Source organism: Panulirus ornatus, chromosome 18 (genome assembly GCF_036320965.1).
Source record: "Panulirus ornatus isolate Po-2019 chromosome 18, ASM3632096v1, whole genome shotgun sequence".
In the NCBI taxonomy this organism is placed as follows: Eukaryota; Metazoa; Arthropoda; class Malacostraca; order Decapoda; family Palinuridae; genus Panulirus; species Panulirus ornatus.
The window spans coordinates 23,995,008-24,010,392 of NC_092241.1; positions in this window are offsets into that span (position 1 = coordinate 23,995,008).

Below are 15,385 nucleotides of genomic sequence, written 5' to 3' on the forward strand. Positions count from 1 at the left end.
ACCTATAATGTATATCTCACTATATAACCTATAATGTATATCTCACTATATAACCTATAATGTATATCCTCACTATATAACCTATAATGTATATCCTCACTATATAACCTATAATGTATATCTCACTATATAACCTATAATGTATATCCTCACTATATAACCTATAATGTATATCCTCACTATATAACCTATAATGTATATCCTCACTATATAACCTATAATGTATTTCAAACACTGAGGCCGCCCACCAGTCCCTGGACCTTTTGTGCACTCTTGATTCTCTTTTGCGTCCCCGCCCCGCCCCGCCCCGCCCCGCCCCACCCCACCCCGCCCCGCCCTGCCCCGCCCTGCCCCGCCTCGCCCCGCCCCGCCCCGCCCCGCCCCGCCCCGCCCCGCCCCGCCCCGCAGGATGGGTGAGACTGCATGACAGATCAGCCACAACGGCGGCAAATGTTATAATCAAGATCGAGTGTGTCGTGCACGGGGGCTCCGAGTCCGCGGTGAGTGAGCTATTGCGGACGTGGCAGCTGTGACCCTGGCTGGGTTGGTGTGTGATGTTTCCAGTGCTGGGACTTGCCCCGGGTGTTCTCTGCTTCTTCTGCCTTATCTTCAACGTGAACAGCAGGACCGCTGGAGTTTTTCCTCCTAGCCACTGCCGCTCACTGCTTGTACCTGGGTCACCTGGGGACACAAACGTCAAGTGTGGGACTCACTGGGAGGTTGTGGTTAACAACCATAACATCATTGTATGAGCCTCTGGTCAGGCGGTAGATAAGCAGGTTGAGGATATGCTGGGCAGTGCAAGAAATAAAACTACATTTCATATTATGTTGCCTGAGACAACATGGGCAATTACATGCCCGCTTTAATCAAGGTCCAACCTCGAGAGGTCACAGTCAGTAGCGCTAACCGCTACACCACGGAAGTTTATACAACGTGAGCACATAGCAGAGCAGGACTGTGAGGCAGGATAACCTCATCATTAACTGTTGTCCCGAGCTCACTTGTTTTTGAAACATGAAACTCTTGTGTTGCTGAGTTTGGAAGACTTTGTGGCTGGCTGCCTGTTACACAGTGTTAGCTGCACCTCCCGGCAGGAGGTATGATTGGCGTGCGTGGAAAGAAGGAGTTATCATAACGGTCAGTCCTCATGTGTCTGTTCTCCACACAGAAATGTTTGGATGCAGCGGCACACAGTGGGTCCAGACCTTCGTAACTGGAACACACAAATATAGCATATGTGTCCACTAGATGAAAATAATACCCCTGAACCAGAGAGAAGGCAGCGGCATCACGACTGACAGATAGGAACGATTAATGAGAGAGAGAGAGAGAGAGAGAGAGAGAGAGAGAGAGAGAGAGAGAGAGAGAGAGAGAGAGAGAGAGAGAGAGAGAGAGAGAGAGAGAGAGAGAGAGACTTACTCCAACCTTCGGTAAGTACTCTATCCTTGAGGTATACCAGACCTCTGTGGATATAGCACAGTTCAGCTGTTCAGAGGACAGATAATTTTGGCACGTATGCAACACCTCCAGCTTCTGTGCAGCAGATCTTGTGATAGCTTTTACGTTGGATTTTCTGAATACAGTAGACGGCATGGTTATACATACATGTATATGTTATTGCAGGCTTGTACTGTTGTATTTTGAAATTCAGTACCAGAAAATTAGTGAGCTTTAGAAGAAATATGGGTAAAAATGAAGTGTTTGCTCTTTTGAAATTAACCATGTTACAACTTCACCATTCCAAGATGCAGGACAAGTCCAAATGACGAGAGGGAATGTGTTCAGTGCTGGAACAGGACGACTACTGGAGTCGGGAGGGGAGGGAAAGTGTGGAGAGGAATCATCGGCGTCAGAGACTTGAGAAGGATCATTAACGGAGTCAGGAAAGATGGCAGGCGGTAGGAGAGCGCCCTGAGGGACACCGTTGTTGAGAGAATAAACGGGAGGAGGAGTCTCTCCATCATGGCTGCAGCCATAGGTTAACTAGGAAGGAAGCCATACATTTGCAGAGCAGAGAGAAGCTTATTCTGGAAGTTAATGGCATGATCATCAAGACGGAGGAAATATATTGTTGATTACTGATAAGTGAACCACTTTCTGAAATTAGCTTATCCTCTGTCAACTCACCATCAATGAGGGACGAACGAGGAGTACGATAGTATCACTCTGACTGCAGGAGGAGGTAGCAATCTTGAGCCACCAGCAGGGCCAGCACAGGACTGAGGGCAGGGGAGCATGTGACAGAAGCAAGCAGGTACTGAAGAGCAGGAAGATACTGAGGCAGTATGAAAATAGCTAACACTGAGACAGTTAGTCATTGGCCGTTTGATGACCAGTGAAACAACACTGGTGAGATAAGCAGAGAGGCAGTTGACAAATCAGAGCAAATACTGTCAACGATCAAGTCTTAGTATTGGTCTGCTGCTACAACTTCAGGAAGTAGACAGTGAGGAATAACTTGAGAGAAGGAAGTAATGAAAGCATGTGTCAGTTAGCAGATAAACAACGATTGGTACAATCAAGTAGGTTACAGCAGGTAGATACCAGCAGATAGAGATATGAATAAGTAGCAGGAAGGAGGGGCCATACACTGACACTGGGTCCGTGATCCTGCTGACGAAAGAAAAAGAAAAGCTAAAAATATTTCTTCTCTTCGAGGCATCAGATTTAATGTCTTTGAGTATGCGGAAGCAGGAGATATGGAGATATTTCTATCCCTTTGTTCAACACACATACGACGTGTGCTACAAAAATGATAGGATTTAGCCTTTACTTGAAAGAAATAATACACACAACATTATCATAAGCGGTCCCGGACCCTCTGATGATATATAAGTAGCTCAACGTTTGTACCACTTTAGGAAGTAACGCTGGAAGTCTCCAGCTGTGAACTGATCCAGTTACGTCTTCATGTTATCTGGCACGCTGGAATGGCATCGTATCTTCCACCTTTTAGCTTTGTTTTGATTTTTTGGGGGAAACAGAAGAAAATTCTTGAATAAAGGCATAAGTGTGTGAAGGAGGAATGTCAGTGTGCACATTACAGGGACCATTTTCAAACATTTGGTGATGGTGTCAACTAACATTACCCTCAGTCGAATCAGAACCTATTTCATAAGGGTCTGGTGTACTTACCTGCCTCTCTGTGCAGACTCATGACCAACACCACCTGCAGTAGAGAGTCTTGGAATGTTTTCATCATACCTCGTACGTTCATTATCCAAGGATGAGCCAGGGAAAAAAGGTACATTGTATATGAATACGAATCCATAAACCTATGAGGAAGCAGAGCGATCCAGTATTACAATTTTGTGCACGAGTGTCTGCTGCTGGGTATTATAAGATGGAAGACAGGAACTTACATCAAGGAGGAAACATGAGATTCTCTTGTTAGTTTATGAGACAAAAATATTTTCATATTAGAAAGGTATGTTGAGCCAGGACGCTGGGGATGACTGTGTGCCAGGAGAAGGTGTACATATGTCCCGGTGTTCCAGTCTTAGGTCAAGCATATCCCTCAGGCCTGTACACCACACCAGCGACGTAACACAACACAGGAGAGACACTACCCCGGGCGACGAGGACTCACACACACACACACACACACATGAAGCGGAAAACCTGGAGAGGCGATCAATGTGGTGCTTCAGGAGGAGGCCAGTGTGTCAACGGAGGAAGCACAGGAAGGTGTGTGAGGAGGTCATTGAAAGAACTTGAAGCTCACCAGGTAGAAAATGAGAGGAAAATGACAAAACGAGAAAAACCTCTAGGTGAAAAAATGGCGCAAGATTAAGCAGAGTTAAACGTAATGGAGGAGGAATTAAGATCACTGAGAAAAGCAGAGCAGAAAAGGTTATGGCAGGAGGGAGAGAGCTGGATGACGTCTGAGATTAATAATTTATTGACAAGACGGGAGGACAAGGTGCCTGAGACAAGAGAGGGAGCAGTAAGAGCTGAGACACGCGAGGGAGCAGTAAGAGCTGAGACAAGAGAGTAAGCAGGGAGAGCTGAGACAAAATGAGCAGTAAGAGCTGAGACGCGCGAGGGAGCAGTAAGAGCTGGGACAAGAGAGTAAGCAGGGAGAGCTGAGACAAAATGAGCAGTAAGAGCTGAGACAAGCGAGGGAGCAGTAAGAGCTGAGACAAGAGAATAAGCAGTGAGTGCTGAGACAAAATGAGCAGTAAGAGCTTAGACAAGAGAGTGAGCAGTAAGAGCTGAGACAAGAGAATAAGCAGTAAGAGCTGAGACAAAATGAACAGTAAGAACTGAGACAAGGGAGTGAGCAGTAAGAGATGAGACAAGAGAGCGAGCAGTAAGACCTGAGACAAGTGAGTGAACAGTAAGAGCTGAGACAAGAGAGTGAGCAGTAAGAGTTGAGACGAGAGAGTGAGCAGTAAGAGCTGAGACAAGAGAGTAAGCTGTAAGTGCTGAGGCAAGAGAGTGAGCAGTAAGTGCTGAGACAAGAGAGTGAGCATTAAGTGCTGAGACAAGAGAGTGAGCAGTATGAACTGAGACAAGAGAGCGAACAGTAAGGGCTGAGACAAGATTGTGAGCAGTAAGAGCTGAGACAAGAGAGCAAACAGTAAGAGCTGAGACAAGTGAGTGAGCAGTAAGATCTGAGACAAGAGAGTAAGCAGCAAGTGCTGAGACAAGAGAGTGAGCAGTAAGAGCTGAGACAAGAGAGTGAGCAGTAAGTGCTGAGACAAGAGATGGAGCAGTAAGGGCTGAGACAAGAGATTGAGCAGTAAGTGCTGAGAGAAGAGAGTGGGGAGTAAGAGCTGAGACAAGAAAGTGACCAGTGAGAGCTGAGAGAAGAGAGTGAGCAGTAAGAGCTGAAAAAAGAGAGTGAACTTCAAGAGATGAGACAAGAGAGTGTGCAGTAAAAGCTGAGACAAGAGGGTGAGCAGTAAGTGCTGAGACAAGAGTGACCAGTGAGAGCTGAGAGAAGAGAGTGAGCAGTAAGAGCTGAGACAAGAGAGGGAGTAGTAAGTGCTGAGACAAGAGAGTGAGCAGTAAGAGCTGAGACAAGAGAGTGAGCACTAAGTGCTGAGGCAAGAGAGTGAGCAGTAAGAGCTGAGACAAGAGATGGAGCAGTAAGAGCTGGGACAAGAGAGTGAACTTTAAGAGATGAGACAAGAGAGTGTGCAGTAAGAGCTGAGACAAGAGAGTGAGCAGTAAGAGCTGAGATAAGAGAGTGAGCAGTAAGTGTTGAGACAAGAGAGTGAGCAGTAAGAGCTGAGACAAGAGAGTGAGCACTAAGTGTTGAAACAAGAGAGTGGGCAGTAAGAGCTGAGACAAGAGAGTGAGCAGTATGAGCTGAGAAAAGAGAGTGAGCAGTAAGAGTTGAGACAAGAGTGTGAGCAGTAAGAGCTGAGACAAGCGAGGGAGCAGTAAAAGCTGAGACAAGAGAGTCAGCAGTAGAGCTGAGACAAGAGATGGAGCAGTAAGAGCTGAGACAAGAGAGTGAACTTTAAGAGTTGAGCCAAGAGAGTGAGCAGTAAGTGCTGAAACAAGAGAGTGAGTAGTAAGAGCTGAGACAAGAGAGTGAGCAGTAAGAGCTGAGACAAGAGAGGGAGCAGTAAGAGCTGAGATAAGAGATTGAGCAGTAAGGGCTGAGACAAGAGAATGAGCAGTAATAGCTGAGACGAGAGTGAGCATTGAGAGCTGAGAGAAGAGAGTGAGCAGAAAGGGTGAGACAAGAGAGTGAGCAGGAAGTGCTGAGACAAGAGAGTGAGCAGTAAGAGCTGAGACAAGAGAGTGAGCAGTAAGTTCTGAGACAAGTGAGTGACCAGTAAGAGCTGAGACAGGAGAGTGAGCGTTAAGTGCTGAGACAAGAGAGTGAGCAGTAAGAGCTGAGACAAAAGAGTGAGCAGTAAGAGCTGAGACAAGAGAGTGAACAGTAAGAGCTGAGACAAGAGAATGAGCAGTAAGAGCTGAGAAAAGAGAGTGAACAGTAAGAGCTAAGACAAGAGAGAGAGCAATAAGAGCTGAGACAAGAGACTGAGAAGTAAGAGCTGAGACAAGAGAGTGAGCAGTAAGAGCTGAGACAAAATGAGCAGTAAGAGCTGAGACAAGAGAGTGAGTAGTATGAGCTGAGACAAGAGAGGGAGCAGTAAGTGCTGAGACAAGAGAGTGAACAGTAAGAGCTGAGACAAGAAAGTGAGCCCTAAGAGCTGAGACAAAAGAGTGAGCAGTAAGACCTGAGACAAGAGAGTGAGCAGTAAGAGCTGAGACAAAAAAGTGAGCAGTAAGTGTTGAGACAAGAGAGTGAGCAGTAAGAGCTGAGACAATAGAGTGAGCAATAAGAGCTGAGACAAGAGAGTGAGCAGTAAGAGTTGAGACAAGAGAGTGAGCAGTAAGAGCTGAGACAAAAGAGTGAGCAGTAAGAGTTGACACAAGAGAGTGAGCAGTAAGAGCTAGGACAGGAGAGTGAGCAGTAAGGGCTGAGACAAGAGAGTGAGCAGTGAGAGCTGAGATAGGAGAGTGAGCAGTAAGAGCTGAGACAAAATGAGCAGTCAGAGCTAAGACAAGAGAGTGAGCAGTAAGTGCTGAGACAAGAGAGTGAGCAGTAAGTGCTGAGACAAGAGAGGGAGCAGTAAGTGCCGAGACAAGAGAGAGCAGTAAGAGCTTAGCCAATAGAAAGAGCAGTAAGAGCTGAGCCAAGAGAAGGAGCAGTAAGAGCTGAGACAAGAGAGAGAGAGCAATAAGGGCTGAGCCAAGAGAAGGAGCAGTAAGAGCTGAGACAAGAGAGAGCAACAAGTGCTGAGCCAAGAGAAGGAGGATGGAACATTATTGTTCGTAAGACCCCAAAGACTTCACAATATGCCATTATATTTCCCACTTCCATGAACTAGAGCAACCAGAATATGACGTTGGCTCTCTCTCTCTCTCTCTCTCTCTCTCTCTCTCTCTCTCTCTCTCTCTCTCTCTCTCTCTCTCTCTCTCTCTATATATATATATATATATATATATATATATATATATATATATATATATATATATATATATATATATATATATATATATATATATATATATATATATATATATATATATATATATTTATATATATATATATATATATATATATATATATATATATATATATATATATATATATATATATATATATATATATATATAAATATATATATATATATATATATATATATATATATATATATATATATATATATATATATATATATATATATATATAAATATATATATATATATATATATATATATATATATATATATATATATATATATATATATATATATATATATATATATATATATATATATATATATATATATATATATATATATAAATATATATATATATATATATATATATATATATATATATATATATATATATATATCCCTGGGGATAGGGGAGAAAGAATACTTCCCACGTATTCCCTGCGTGTCGTAGAAGGCGACTAAAAGGGGAGGGAGCGGGAGGCTGGAAATCCTCCCCTCTCGTTTTTTTTTTAATTTTCCAAAAGAGGGAACAGAGGAGAGGGCCAGGTGAGGATATTCCCTCAAAGGCCCAGTTCTCTGTTCTTAACGCTACCTCGCTATCGCGGAAAATGGCGAATAGTATGAAAAAAAAAAAAAAAAAAAAAAAAAAATATATATATATATATATATATATATATATATATATATATATATATATATATATATATATATATATATATATATATATTTATCTATCTGTCTAACTATCTACCTATCTATCTATTTATCTATCTATCTATCTGTCTATCTATATATCTATCTATCTATCTGTCTATCTCTCTCTACAGCTTTTTTACGCCCGTGTCTATGCCTGTACTCACCCTCCGTCGGGGATGTAAGGTACAAATGGTACAGTGTATTACTGGACCTCTCAGTCGTCCTCCAGGTGAGGAACGCTACTCTCGTTCTCACTAGATCTAGTTTTCCCATTTTCAGTTTATACATGAGACGTTGCCATGTGTGATGAATACAACAGTGTGCCCCAGATCCTACCCCCTAGTGCAGGAACCTACCCCAGATCCTACCCCCTGGTGCAGGAACCTACCCCAGACCCTGCCCCCTGGTGCAGGAACCTACCCCAGATCCTACCCCCTGGTGCACGAACCTACCCCAGATCCTGCCCCCTAGTGCAGGAACCTACCCCAGATCCTACCCCCTAGTGCACGAACCTACCCCAGATCCTACCCCCTGGTGCAGGAACCTACCCCAGACCCTGCCCCCTAGTGCAGGAACCTACCCCAGACCCTGCCCCCTGGTGCAGGAACCTACCCCAGATCCTGCCCCCTAGTGCACGAACCTACCCCAGATCCTACCCCCTGGTGCAGGAACCTACCCCAGATCCTGCCCCCTAGTGCAGGAACCTACCCCAGACCCTGCCCCCTGGTGCAGGAACCTACCCCAGACCCTGCCCCCTGGTGCAGGAACCTACCCCAGATCCTGCCCCCTAGTGCACGAACCTACCCCAGATCCTACCCCCTAGTGCACGAACCTACCCCAGATCCTACCCCCTGGTGCAGGAACCTACCCCAGACCCTACCCCCTAGTGCAGGAACCTACCCCAGATCCTACCCCCTGGTGCAGGAACCTACCCCAGATCCTACCCCCTGGTGCACGAACCTACCCCAGATCCTACCCCCTGGTGCAGGAACCTACCCCAGATCCTACCCCCTGGTGCAGGAACCTACCCCAGATCCTACCCCCTAGTGCAGGAACCTACCCCAGATCCTACCCCCTGGTGCAGGAACCTTCCCCAGATCCTACCCCCTGGTGCAGGAACCTACCCCAGATCCTACCCCCTGGTGCAGGAACCTACCCCAGATCCTACCCCCTAGTGCAGGAACCTACCCCAGATCCTACCCCCTAGTGCAGGAACCTACCCCAGATCCTACCCCCTGGTGCAGGAACCTACCCCAGACCCTACCCCCTAGTGCAGGAACCTACCCCAGATCCTACCCCCTGGTGCAGGAACCTACCCCAGATCCTACCCCCTGGTGCAGGAACCTACCCCAGATCCTACCCCCTGGTGCAGGAACCTACCCCAGATCCTACCCCCTGGTGCAGGAACCTACCCCAGATCCTGCCCCCTGGTGCAGGAACCTACCCCAGATCCTGCCCCCTAGTGCAGGAACCTACCCCAGATCCTACCCCCTAGTGCACGAACCTACCCCAGATCCTACCCCCTGGTGCAGGAACCTACCCCAGACCCTGCCCCCTAGTGCAGGAACCTACCCCAGACCCTGCCCCCTGGTGCAGGAACCTACCCCAGATCCTGCCCCCTAGTGCACGAACCTACCCCAGATCCTACCCCCTGGTGCAGGAACCTACCCCAGATCCTACCCCCTAGTGCAGGAACCTACCCCAGATCCTACCCCCTGGTGCACGAACCTACCCCAGATCCTGCCCCCTAGTGCAGGAACCTACCCCAGATCCTACCCCCTAGTGCACGAACCTACCCCAGATCCTACCCCCTGGTGCAGGAACCTACCCCAGACCCTGCCCCCTAGTGCAGGAACCTACCCCAGACCCTGCCCCCTGGTGCAGGAACCTACCCCAGATCCTGCCCCCTAGTGCACGAACCTACCCCAGATCCTACCCCCTGGTGCAGGAACCTACCCCAGATCCTGCCCCCTAGTGCAGGAACCTACCCCAGACCCTGCCCCCTGGTGCAGGAACCTACCCCAGACCCTGCCCCCTGGTGCAGGAACCTACCCCAGATCCTGCCCCCTAGTGCACGAACCTACCCCAGATCCTACCCCCTAGTGCACGAACCTACCCCAGATCCTACCCCCTGGTGCAGGAACCTACCCCAGACCCTACCCCCTAGTGCAGGAACCTACCCCAGATCCTACCCCCTGGTGCAGGAACCTACCCCAGATCCTACCCCCTGGTGCAGGAACCTACCCCAGATCCTACCCCCTAGTGCAGGAACCTACCCCAGATCCTACCCCCTGGTGCAGGAACCTTCCCCAGATCCTACCCCCTGGTGCAGGAACCTACCCCAGATCCTACCCCCTGGTGCAGGAACCTACCCCAGATCCTACCCCCTAGTGCAGGAACCTACCCCAGATCCTACCCCCTAGTGCAGGAACCTACCCCAGATCCTACCCCCTGGTGCAGGAACCTACCCCAGACCCTACCCCCTAGTGCAGGAACCTACCCCAGATCCTACCCCCTGGTGCAGGAACCTACCCCAGATCCTACCCCCTGGTGCAGGAACCTACCCCAGATCCTACCCCCTGGTGCAGGAACCTACCCCAGATCCTACCCCCTGGTGCAGGAACCTACCCCAGATCCTGCCCCCTGGTGCAGGAACCTACCCCAGATCCAACCCCCTGGTGCAGGAACCTACCCCAGACACTGCCTCCTGGTGCAGGAACCTACCCCAGACCCTGCCCCCTGGTGCAGGAACCTACCCCAGATCCTGCCCCCTGGTGCAGGAACCTACCCCAGATCCTACCCCCTGGTGCAGGAACCTACCCCAGATCCTACCCCCTGGTGCAGGAACCTACCCCAGATCCTGCCCCCTGGTGCAGGAACCTACCCCAGATCCTACCCCCTGTTGCAGGAACCTACCCCAGATCCTGCCCCCTGGTGCAGGAACCTACCCCAGATCCTGCCCCCTGGTGCAGGAACCTACCCCAGATCCTACCCCCTGGTGCAGGAACCTACCCCAGATCCTACCCCCTGGTGCAGGAACCTACCCCAGATCCTACCCCCTGGAGCAGGAACCTACCCCAGACCCTGCCCCCTGGTGCAGGAACCTACCCCAGATCCTACCCCCTGGTGCAGGAACCTACCCCAGATCCTGCCCCCTGGTGCAGGAACCTACCCCAGATCCTACCCCCTGGTGCAGGAACCTACCCCAGATCCTACCCCCTGGTGCAGGAACCTACCCCAGATCCTGCCCCCTGGTGCAGGAACCTACCCCAGATCCTACCCCCTGGTGCAGGAACCTACCCCAGATCCTACCCCCTGGTGCAGGAACCTACCCCAGATCCTACCCCCTGGTGCAGAAACCTACCCCAGATCCTACCCCCTGGTGCAGGAACCTACCCCAGACCCTGCCCCCTGGTGCAGGAACCTACCCCAGATCCTCCGGCCTGGTGCAGGAACCTACCCCAGATCCTACCCTTGGTGCAGGAACCTACCCCAGATCCTGTCCTCTGGTGCAGGAACCTACTCCAGATCCTGCCCCCTGGTGCAGGAACCTACCCCAGACCCTGCCCCCTGGTGCAGGAACCTACCCCAGATCCTACCCCCTGGTGCAGGAACCTACCCCAGACCCTGCCCCCTGGTGCAGGAACCTACCCCAGATCCTACCCCCTAGTGCAGGAACCTACCCCAGATCCTACCCCCTGGTGCAGGAACCTACCCCAGATCCTACCCCCTGGTGCAGGAACCTACCCCAGACCCTGCCCCCTGGTGCAGGAACCTACCCCAGATCCTACCCCCTGGTGCAGGAACCTACCCCAGATCCTACCCCCTGGTGCAGGAACCTACCCCAGACCCTGCCCCCTGGTGCAGGAACCTATCCCAGATCCTGCCCCCTGGTGCAGGAACCTACCCCAGACCCTGCCCCCTGGTGCAGGAACCTACCCCAGATCCTACCCCCTGGTGCAGGAACCTACCCCAGATCCTACCCCCTGGTGCAGGAACCTACCCCAGATCCTGTCCCCTGGTGCAGGAACCTACTCCAGATCCTGCCCCCTGGTGCAGGAACCTACCCCAGATCCTGCCCCCTGGTGCAGGAACCTACCCCAGATCCTGTCCCCTGGTGCAGGAACCTACCCCAGATCCTGTCCCCTGGTGCAGGAACCTACCCCAGATCCTGTCCCCTGGTGCAGGAACCTACCCCAGATCCTACCCCCTGGTGCAGGAACCTACCCCAGATCCTGTCCCCTGGTGCAGGAACCTACCCCAGATCCTGTCCCCTGGTGCAGGAACCTACCCCAGATCCTACCCCCTGGTGCAGGAACCTACCCCAGATCCTGTCCCCTGGTGCAGGAACCTACTCCAGATCCTGCCCCCTGGTGCAGGAATCTACCCCAGATCCTACCCCCTGGTGCAGGAACCTACCCCAGATCCTCCGGCCTGGTGCAGGAACTTACCCCAGATCCTCCGGCCTGGTGCAGGAAACTACCCCAGATCCTACCCCCTGGTGTAGGAACCTACCCCAGATCCTACCCCCTGGTGCAGGAACCTACCCCAGATCCTACCCCCTGGTGCAGGAACCTACCCCAGATCCTCCGGCCTGGTGCAGGAACCTACCCCAGATCCTCCGGCCTGGTGCAGGAACCTACCCCAGATCCTACCCCCTGGTGTAGGAACCTACCCCAGATCCTACCCTCTGGTGCAGGAACCTACCCCAGATCCTCCGGCCTGGTGCAGGAACCTACCCCAGATCCTCCGACCTCATGCAGGAACCTACCCCAGATCCTACCCCCTGGTGCAGGAACCTACCCCAGATCCTCCGGCCTGGTGCAGGACTCATTACTGGGTTAGGATGGAGAGCGTCAGAAGTGTTAAGGAGGAGCTGGTGCACATTACCTGGGTACCTTACCTGTAGTAAATAAAACCATAGCTGGGCTAATGACCTCTTGACTTGTGAGGGTGAGGGTGGCGGGCGGCCATCAGAGGTTCCTCTCATACCTCACCTTCTGATGGAGGCAGGAGGCACAACACGCCTTTGATGTGGGCCTATTGCCCTCATGTTTACTTTGTGCACCAGAACTCGGGCACACTATGTGAAGTTTCTAATCATAATTAAGCTGTTACTTTCAAAAGGTAGATAAGCTTTTCTCCTCTTAATACGCTAATCTTTAAATCTCTGACCTCGTTCACTAGCACAAACAGCCTCTATACTATTTGCAGTCTTTCTTGTGTGGATGGAAGCAGGGTTGGTGGGTTTCATGGGGTTGGGGACAAGTTGGTGGGGATGTGGGTTGAATGGATAGGAACTGGGGAAAGTGAGGTATTTTGGATGTCTGGGAGTGGAGTTGGCAGCGAGTGGAGCCATCGAAGCGGAAGTCACAGGATGGAGGAGGAGGCGAAGGTTCTGGGAGCGATGAAGAGTGTGTGGAGGGAGTGAGCGTTGTCCTGGGGGCTGTGGAGAGGTTTGTGCGGAGAGTGGATGTGTTGAAGGTGAAATGTTTGAGGACGGTGTGTGGTGTAGGGTGGTTTGATCGAGTGGGTGGTGGGGGATGGGGGAGATGTGTAGAGGTGAGGGGAGTGTGGTTCAGAGAGCGGAGGTTTGTTGAAGCGGTTTGGTCATGTGAGGGGCGGTGAGTTGGGAGGAGTTGAGAAGGAGGATGTGTGTGTCAGAGGAAGAGGGAACAAGGAGAAGCGGGAGACAAAAGTGGAAGTGGATGGTTGGAGTGAAGGGGATCTTAAGCAGTCGGGACCTGAACATACAGGTGGATGACAGGTGTACAGAGAATGGAGTGAAATGGAACGATGTGGTATACCGGGGTCGACGTGCTGCCAATGGACTGAAACAGGGCATGTGAAACGTCTGGGGTAAACCATGGAAAGGTCTGTGGGGCCTGGATGTAGATAGGGAGCTGTGGTTTTGGTGCATTATACATGACAGCTAGAGACTGAGTGTGAACTAAAGTGGCCTTTTTTGTCTGTTTTCCTGGCGCTACCTCGCTGAAGCAGGGGGTAGCGATGCTGGAAAAGGTTCAAAAAAAAGCGGCAGGAGGTCAAGAGAAAGATGCAAGATGCAAGAAATATGGCAAATGAGAGTCGGGGTGAGAGAGTATCAATAAATTTTAGGGAGAATAGAAAGATGTTTTGGAAGGAGGTAAATAAAGTGCGTAAGACAAGAGAACAAATGGGGACATAGGTGAAGGGGACAGATGGGGAGGTAATAACAAGTAGTGATGAAGTGAAAAGGAGATGGAATGAATCTTATGAAGGTTTGTTGAATGAGTTTGACGATAGAGTGGCAGATGCAGGGTGTTTTGGTCGAGGTGGTGTGCTAAGTGAGAGGGTCAGGGAGAATGGTTTGATGAACAGATATGAGGTAGTGAAAGCTTTGTAGAAGATGAAAGCGGACCGGGCAGCGGGTTTGGATGGCATTGCAGTGGAATTTCTTAAAAAAAAGAGGGTTACTGTGTTGTTGACTGGTTGGTAAGGATATTCATTGTATGTATGGACCATGGTGAAAGTACCTAAGATTTGGCGGAATGCATGAATAGTGCCATTGTTCAAAGGCAAAGGGGATAAAGATGAGTGTTCAAATTAAAGAGGCATAAATTTGTCGAGTACTCATGAGAATTATAATGGAGGGTATTGATTGAGAAGGTGAAGGCATTTACAGAGCATCAGACTGGGAAAGAGCAATGTGTGGTTCCAGAAGTGGTAGAGGATGTGTGGATCAGGTGTTTGCTTTGAAGAATGTATGTGAGAAATACTTAGAGAAATAGATGTATTTGTACATGGCATTTATGGATCTGGAGAGGGCATATGATAGGGTTGATAGAGATGCTTTGTGGAAGGTTTAATGAGTATATAGTTTGGAAGGTAAGTTGCTAGAAGCAGTGAAAAGTTTTTACTAAGGATGTAAGGCATGTGTACGAGTAGGAAGAGAGGAAAGTGATTGGTTCCCTGTGAATGTCGGTTTGCGGCAAGGGTGCATGAGTTGTTTAAATTGTTTATGGATGGGGATGTAAGGGAGATGAATGCAAGAGTTTTGGAGAGAGGGGCAAGCATTCAGTCTGTTGTAAATGAGAGGACTTGGGAAGTGAGTCAATTGTTCGCTGATGATACAGCGCTGATTCGGGTGAGAAACTGCAAAAGGTAGTGACTGAGTTTGATAAAGTGTGTGAAAGAAGGAAGTTGAGAGTAAATGTGAATAAGAGCAAGGTTATTAGGTACAGTGAAGTTGAGGAACAAGTAAACTGGGAGGTAAGTCTGAACGGAGAAAAACTGGTGGAAGTGAAATGTTTCTGATATCTGGGAGTGGACTTAGCAGCGGATGGAACCATGAAAGTGGAAGTGAGTCACAAGGTGGGGGAGGGGGCGAAGGTTCTGGAAGCGTTGAAGAATGTTTGGAAGGCGAGAACGTTATCTCGGAAAGCAAAAATGTTATGTTTGAAGTAATAGCGGTTCCAACAATATTGTATGGTTGCGAGGCATGGGCTATAGATAGGGTTGTGCGGAGGAGGGTGAATGTGTTGGAAATGAGATGTCTCAGGACAATATGTGGTGTGAGGTGGTTTGATCGAGTAAGTAATGAAAGGGTAAAACAGATGTGTGAGTAATAAAGAGTCTAGTTGAGCGAGCAGAAGAGGGTGTGCTGAAATGGTTTGGACTCATGGAGAGAATGAGTGAGGAAAGATTGACAAAGGGG